The sequence below is a fragment of the Oncorhynchus tshawytscha genome, linkage group LG12 (genome assembly GCF_018296145.1).
Source record: "Oncorhynchus tshawytscha isolate Ot180627B linkage group LG12, Otsh_v2.0, whole genome shotgun sequence".
Taxonomy (NCBI): Eukaryota; Metazoa; Chordata; class Actinopteri; order Salmoniformes; family Salmonidae; genus Oncorhynchus; species Oncorhynchus tshawytscha.
In genome coordinates, this window is record NC_056440.1 from 73,854,274 (window position 1) to 73,862,933 (window position 8,660).

At 41.8% G+C, this 8,660-nt stretch overlaps 1 protein-coding gene across 1 annotated transcript in view; it reads left to right on the plus strand.

The window, feature by feature from the left end:
* The window catches only part of LOC112237383 (talin-2), a 145,572-nt gene that overhangs the window by 12,158 nt on the left and 124,754 nt on the right, over nucleotides 1-8,660 (plus strand). The gene's annotated exons all lie outside the window — the stretch shown is intronic.

Here is an 8,660-nt window from a genome sequence, read left to right on the forward strand (position 1 = left end):
GTGCTTTCGTTCTGGTATTGCTACTAGCTTTGCTACACATTGGACATTCCCTCATTGGTTGTTCAAACCAATTATTGATAAGTCACCTTGTTTATCCCCAAATGCTCATAAACAAATGGACTTCTGATGATTGTGTATTATTTGTTGACACAATTCTATCATTCATATCTCTCATCAGAAATGTATTCCTGTTCTGACTCCGCTGAGGTGGTAACCATGCTGAAAATGGCATTCCTGGTTGGAATACCTCAAAGTGTGTCTGGCCCTGGTTGTATTGTTGAGATCATGTGGGTGGACCCCCCTCTTCCCTAGCCTGGCTTCAGGCAAGGGCTTCTATTTTTGGTTTTTCTATAAGGATAGATTCTCTTCTTGCTGCAAATGTTTACCAGCTCGCCTTCCTGCCTGCCTTGGTAGTTGAGGGAGGGTCATGGTTTCAAGTTGTTCCACCCACTCCACAGGTTGGTTGGTTACTCATCCTGAGAGGCTAGAGACAGAGGACAGTATGTGCATGTTTGAGATTGACTACGTACATTGCAGTTGGACTGCACAGAATCACTGATTCTCCCAAATAAATCATCTAATTAGCAATTCTGTATCTCGTTCTGCTCAGAGGACTTTTTTGAATCACAACCTGAGGTTACTTAGCCTAACCCTGTGTGTCGGATAAATAGTGCCTATTATGTTGAATGTTTGTACAGTGCCTTCAGAAAGTATTCACCCCCCCGCCCAAATTGTGTTACAGCCTGAATTTTAAAACGGATTCAATAGATTTTTTGTCACTGGCCTACACCCAATACCCCATAATGTCAAAGTGGAATTATGTTTTTCAATTTTAACAAATTATTTAAAAATAAAATGTATTGAGTTAAGTATTCAACCACTTTGTTATGACAAGCCTAAATAAGTTCACGAGTAAAAATGTGCTTGACAAGTCACATAAGTTGCATGCACTCACTGTGTGCAATAAGGGTTTTCAACATGACTTTTGAATGACTAGCTCATCTCTGTATCCCACACATGCAATGATCTGTAAGGTCCCTCAGTCAAGCTGTGAATTTCGAACATAGATTCATCCTCAAAGACCAGGAAGGTTGTCCAATGCCTCGCAAAGAAGGGCACCTATTGGTAGATGGGTAAATAAAAAAGCAGACATTAAAATATCCCTTTGAGCATGCTGAAGTTATGAATTACACTTTGAATGGTGTATCAATACACCCAGTCACTACAAATATATAGGCGTCCTTCCTAACTCAGTTGCCGGAGAGGAAGGAAACCGCTCAGGTATTTGACCATGAGGCCAATGGTCACTTTAAAACAGAGTTTAATGGCTGTGATAGGAGAAAACAGGATGAATCAACAACATTGTAGTTATTCCACAATACTAACCTTATTGACAGAGTGAGAAGAAGGAAACCTGTACAGAATACAAATATTCAAAAAATAGTTCCTGTTTGCAATAAGGCACTAAAGTAAAACTGCAAAAAATGTGGCAAAGAAATTAACTTTTTGTCCTGAATGCAAAGCGTTATGTTTGTGGCAAATCCAATACAACACATTACTGAGTACCACTCTCCATATTTTCAAGCATAATGATGGCTGCTTCATGTATGCTTGTCATCGACAAGGACTAGGGAGTTTTTTTTTTTCAGATCAAAAGAAACAGAATAAAGTTAAGCACAGTCAAAATCCTGGTTCAGTCTGCTTTCCAACAGACACTGGGAGACAAATTCATAATTTCAGCAAGACAATAACCTAAAACACAGAATTTTCCTGAGTAGCGTAGTTGAAGTTTTGACTTAAATTGTCTTGAAAATCTATGTCAAGAAATGGCTGTCTAGCAATGATCAAAAACAGCTTGCCAGAACTTGAAGCATTGTAAAAAGAATGTGCAAATATTGTACGATCCAGGTGTGCAAAGCTCTTAGACTTACCCAGAAAGACTCACAGCTGTAATCGCTGCCAAAGGTGATTTTAACATGGGTTTAATATTTATCTAACCGAGATACATTCTTTGTTTCTATTAATTTGAGCATTTTGTGTAGAACATTGACAAAAAATGACACACATTTAATCCCACTTTGGAACACAGCAAAATGTGGAAAAAGTAAAGGGAAGTGAATACTTTCTGAAGGTGCTGTACTTTCCCTTTCTTATAGACACTCCCCTTCACCCCGCCCCAAATGCCAAAGTGTTTCAAGCTACAGTGGGGCAAAAAAGTATTTAGTCAGCCACCAATTGTGCAAGTTCTCCCACTTAAAAAGATGAGAGGCCTGTAATTTTCATCATAGGTACACTTCAACTATGACAGACAATGAGAGAAAAAAATCCAGAAAATCACAATGTTGGATTTTTAATGAATTTATTTGCAAATTATGGTGGAAAATAAGTATCAATAACAAAAGTTTCTCAATACTTTATTATATACCCTTTGTTGGCAATGACAGAGGTCAAACGTTTTCTGTAAGTCTTCACAAGGTTTTCACACACTGTTGCTGGTATTTTGGCCCATTCCTCCATGCACATCTCCTCTAGAGCAGTGATGTTTTGGGGCTGTTGCTGGGCAACACGGACTTTCAACTCCCTCCAAAGATTTTCTATGGGGTTGAGATCTGGAGACTGGCTAGGCCACTCAGGACCTTGAAATGCTTCTTACGAAGCCACTCCTTCGTTGCCCGGGCAGTGTGTTTGGGATCATTGTCATGCTGAAAGACCCAGCCACGTTTCATCTTCAATGCCCTTGCAGATGGAAGGAGGTTTTCACTCAAAATCTCACGATACATAGCCCCATTCATTCTTTCATTTACATGGATCAGTCGTCCTGGTCCCTTTGCAAAAAAAAACTGCCCCAAAGCATGATGTTTCCACCCCCATGCTTCACAGTAGGTATAGTGTTCTTTGGATGCAACTCAGCATTCTTTGTCCTCCAAACACGACAAGTTGAGTTTTTTCCAAAAAGTTCTAATTTGGTTTCATCTGACCATATGACATTCTCCCAATCTTCTTCCGGATCATCCAAATGCTCTCTAGCAAACTTCAGATGGGCCTGGACATGTACTGGCTTAAGCAGGGGGACACATCTGGCACTGCAGGATTAGAGTCCCTGGTGGCGTAGTGTGATACAGAGGAGGGACAGAGGAGCCTCTTAAAGAAGAAGTTACAGGTCTGTGAGAGCCAGAAATCTTGCTTGTTTGTAGGTGACCAAATACTTATTTTCCACCATAATTTGCAAATAAATTCATTAAAAATCCAACATTGTGATTTTTCTGGATTTTTTTTCTCATTTTGTCCGTCATAGTTGAAGTGTACCTATGATGAAAATTACAGGTCTCTCTCGTCTTTTTAAGTGGGAGAACTTGCACAATTGGTGGCTGACTAAATACTTTTTTGCCCCACTGTATATGTGGAGCGGTCAGGGGCCAGTTATATAGTTGGTCGTTTTTGACTGTCACTGTACAGCCCCAGTGAGACTCCGGAAACCAGAGTAGATTGTGTATTCATCCTATGGTGCAGGAATTTGCACTTTGCAGACAAGTGTCAGTGTTTGTAGTCCGACCTGGCAACATACCGTTAACAAGTATTACTGTTACCTTTTCCTGTCCTGGGAATAGTATTGACACATTTTCATGTTGGTGTCTTTAGAATGGAATTTATTAGAAAATGATTTTAAAAACACTGAACAGAGATTGGAATGTCCATTGATAAACCTACCAATATTTTGAGTTTGGTTGGGCAAGATTTTGCCCATGTTTTCTCATGTATAATCTAGTCAGAAATGGAAGCCCCTTCTACTTTGCTTAATTGCTTTAGTTGCATTTTGATCTTGACTTGTGACTTACAAATACATTATTTCTGCTTGGCTCTAATGACCAGGCCTAAAGTGCCTTCGGGATTCTGCATCATGATGTTCCAAGACAAACTTTTTTTAATGGCCCTATTTGACACATTCTTGTGTTGAAATGTTTAGTGCGGCTTTGCTTCTCAAGTCCTTTCAAACATGACCTATCTGACACTGTCACTGCCCTATGCAACAACAGTAAATGCATCCACTGTGACCAGAACATAGCTCTTGAAGTGCCCTTTTAATATACCACTGTACATGGGCCCTGCTCAACAGTAGTGCAGGATAGACCCATTTCCTAGCTGTATCATGAAAAGTAGCGCATGCGGGTTCACACCAGAAAGGGCTTTGTTTACGTAGGAGTCAATATAGAATCCTCCAACTTGAGATGCAGCTCGTGCAAGTTAACAAAACCTCATTTAGATGGTTTTTGTCTACGACATCACAGATGTCATCGGAGTATTGATTACCTAGCAATGTAAAATATCACAAATAGAGCTAGATAAAGCCAGAAGAATAATATACTTGTTGAACATAGCTAATTAGCAATAGCCACCAGCCCTGTGTGTTTTCATGGTCATCACTCAGACTGTTAAGTTTGTCAAGGTCCCAACATCAGCGTTAGCTATCCTGTTTTAGAGCTTTTTGGTGTGAAGATGTGTGCACATCACTCGAATGTGATGTTTGCTTGTAAACAAAAAATATCTATGTAGGGAATAGTGCCATTTGGGACACAGAGGTATCTTTCTGACAGTATTTTGTGTGAGCATTTTCTGATGTCGCCTGCTGCCTGCCTGCATGTATGGGTACTCATTAGACCTATATAAGGGAATCCCTTCTTTGTTTATTAGTGGAGGGGAGAGAAAATGGGAGCGTAGCCAGTGCTCCCTTCCAGATTTCAAAATGGGAACAGTGACTGAGGCAGAAAGAGGCTAAGTGAGGCTGGAGAGAGACTTTACTTTAAAACCACTATCTCTGCACTTCTGTAGTCTTCTCTCCGGCTTAAAGAAGTTTTACAGCAGCGTCATGTGTGGCAGGGAGGCATCTGGATTCTATTACATGTCGACAGGCCAACATTATTCAAGTGGCTGAAAATAACCTTTAATTTGTCGTGGCGGGCTAAGGGGGGAGAGTTCAGCTCGGCTAATGCAACTAAATGGATACAACAGCTAACATTAGACTGCCTCCTCAACATCTGATGAACCAACAATTCCAGAGGGTGAGGAGGCAGTGGCTGCTATCTATCCAGCAGAGTGATGAGAAGAGGGAGACCTTGGAGAGAGGCCAGACAATCCAACACCTACTTAGGGGCAGGTCAGAAGCTAGCACGCTGCCCTGGTGTGGTCTTTATCATGTTCATTTGGCAGCAAATGCAATAAACTCAACTGAAACAGGGAGGGGACTACCTTAACCCTTGTTTTTGTTTCCCGTTGCAAAAATAAATTCTACATTGTGCCCAAATGAACATGATCCCGGTCTCCGTGTGGTGTGAGGAGCTAGCTAGCTGGTTGGCTTGTCTGATACTAGCCTGTTGCCTGGCTACCCAGACTCCTTGCTCCGGCCGAACGCCCACGGACATTCGTTTCTTCTCCGCAATGAGTGTGGATCGGAGGACCTCCCCGACCCTTCACCGACTGCGAACACATTCGGGGCCGTCTGATCGGTCCAGAAACTGATAGGTTGGGCCAGTCAGAATACACTGCAGTTTGAAAATGTGTCATTGGCTTTGACACTCTGATTGGTTAGAGACGATCAAATTGCTGATCACTTTGTTTTGTACAACACCCCTCGTGCCACTCAACACCACAAACAATTTCCGTGATTGCAGATTAAAGTATGTAGCGAATGACAGAGCAGCGGAATAATTTAGTGTGAGTAGCAGGGTTGGGTAAATGTCTATATATTATCAATTAGTTACCTGTCCAAAATTGTAATCTGTAATGTAACGTTTGGATTACCAAACTCGGTAGCGTTATCTGATTACTTTCAGTTACTTTTGGATTACTTTCCCATTAAGACGCATTAGAATAAGACAAAGGATCCATCAAATACATTTGGTGTGTCATCATAGTGGTCTCTGACTTGTGGTCAGACTCGCTCAGGTGGAACATTCTTAAACTTGCGCCTTTTTTCAATGCTGAATTGAATGTAATTGAAAAAAGTTAAAAAATTTTTTTTTTGCGCAAACGTCCTTTCTAAATTGAGTAATCCAGGAAGTAATCATCTATTTTTTCAAAAGTACCTTTTAATCTGATTACAATATTTTTGCTGGTAACAACCTATTTACAGTGCAAACTGATTGCAGTGATTGAATTATCTGCAAACTACTTGCGGACTGAGAATATTGTTTGCTTGGATATGATTGGGCATGTCTATTAAAGCACTGCTATACTGTCTTAGTGCCACTCACCAAGCAGAAATTAGTACCCTGTAATTATTTTGGAGTTGGGCTCAGAGGTCTTCAGTGGATTATCTCCAGGAAATACAGTAGAATTCAACAGTAATAATAAAATACCTAACTCCATCCCATTCTGATCATAAACAGCATTTGTTTTGTTTTTTAATTGTTTGCTAGGAAATTAAGTCTTGGTTACATGTTCTGGGTAGTTGTGATTGTGTTAAGTACCATGCTCTGTGATTCAGTGGACACTTGACAACCTAACTCATCCGTCTCAGATGGGAACTGAGAGAAGAGAAGGCTGCCTGCAGAGAGGGAGCTACTTTTTCATTGGAATAGCTAGTTTGCGATGGGGTTAAATGTCCAGAGTCCAGTTAAAAACTTAAACTGAGAACAGCTAACTGGAAGTACTGTGCAGTAACAGTTTGTACAGTCATTAACAAGCCCTGTGTTTTGTTGGATGCATGGTTGTTAATTTGGGTGGTGGCTCAATTTGGTGGAATTTGCGGTAGTCAGTGGTGGGAGTGGCTTGACAGTAACACATCTTTATTAGCAGTGGTGTGGGATGCACTGAGTGACAAACTGCTATGTATGGACAGTTTTTAGTGAGAACCTATCGTATAGTTCATGAATATTCAGTACTCTGTTTGGGGAGTTGAGAAACCCTAACTGTCAGTCTTACCCACCCAGTTGTAAGTATTTGATTATGGCTACCTGCATAATACTTCCTGTGGGACTAATGCAAAGCTTGTGATTTCTATGCTGCAACAACAGTGCTTATGTTCCCTGGCCCTGACTTGCAAATGGCCTCATCACTCAAATCCCCAGTTTGAATTTAATTGAGATAAGCCAATACAATGTTTGTTGTTTTCTACTTTGCCTAATTGAAATGTCATTCTTCAATAGTCTTAAGTTTGAGCACAAAGTTTCATATTGACGACATGACTGAGTCTGTGGGAAGTTCTCCGATCTGGCAGAAAGATAAAGGGTACATTGAAGCCCTCCTCAGGCAGTTGTTGTTAAGACTATTAGGGAATGGAGAAGAATGCTGTCCTTGTCCCAACACGGGTTATACGTGATCACACACCTCAAACTCCTGATCCAGATCAGGTGGATTAACCCATGTCCATATCAATTAACCAGAGGTAACTTCTCAGGGCCCCTACTTGGGCCCCTCAGGGCAGGTCTTCATGGCTTCTAACATGTCTCATGATGATGTGTCTCATTCTCTGAGGCTCCAAGGGTTTATTTGACACTTTTCTTGCTGTACACTTTTCAGAGCAGAAACACTTTAGACCCAAATACACAGAAGAGAGGCAGCAGAAACACTTTAGACCCAAATACACAGAAGAGAGGCAGCAGAAACACTTTAGACCCAAATACAATGAAGAGACGCAGACTCCGGTAGAAGCAGCGTTCCTAGTCCTGTCCTGGGCTTTATTAGGCAAGTTGTTGTTGTTCTCTGGTTCTGGTGAGAAATCTAAGGCTGGAGGTAGGCATTGTTCTGCTGTTGTGCCTTGCCTCGTGTTAAGTGAATTAGCTGTGTTGGATGGGAGCTCCCTCCCAGGCCCTGATTGGATTGTCTGTTCCAGGCTGTGGGTTGGGATTGGACTTGACTGGCACACACACATTCCCACCGGTTAACAACAAGACAATTCCTAACTCTAAGGGACACACACACTGCACCGATGATTGATCTGACATTGTCTTTCGATGCTGTGTGTTTTAGGGACAACCCGCCGGTGGACGTTTGACTGCTGACATTTACTGTGCACGCAATTCTATATGTAGAATCGGCTTGCAAATTACCGATGGTACTCTAAGTGCTCTCGACCGGCAAATGCTACCTGTGACCATGCCTTAACCCTCCCTGGTTGGACCAGTGCTTATGTTGCAACTGCCTGCCACAGGCTTTCACTCATCCCAATGCAGGGGAGTGTGTAAACACCACAACACAATCTGGCAACCCAGAGTATTTAAACTCACCCCAATGAGGGGGAGTAGGAAGGTAAATACAACAAACAGTCAATGGGGGGAGTGTACAGTCTAGGTAAACATTACCACAACACAACCTGGCAACCCAGTGAGGTCGGTGTACTCAAACTCACTGTATCATCCCTGGTGATTTGTTTACAGTAAACTGCCATATTCCCAATACAAATGACCAGGCCTGGGAGACTGAGGCAACCTAAGTGGCAAATCTCTGCAGCAGGGTTGATATCTGGCTGTTGTAAAAATAGTTTCACTCCCAATCCCCAGACATCTCTATTGTTGTCTGCTCATCAGTTCCTAATCTAACCCCAGCAGCATTATTATCCAGTATGCATTTAATCTTGTGGTGTGAGTGGAGGTGGTAACTGTTGAAAGATAAGCTGTAGCCTACTCCTGGAATTAGCCCCACTCTGCTGACCTAGAGGGAAACAC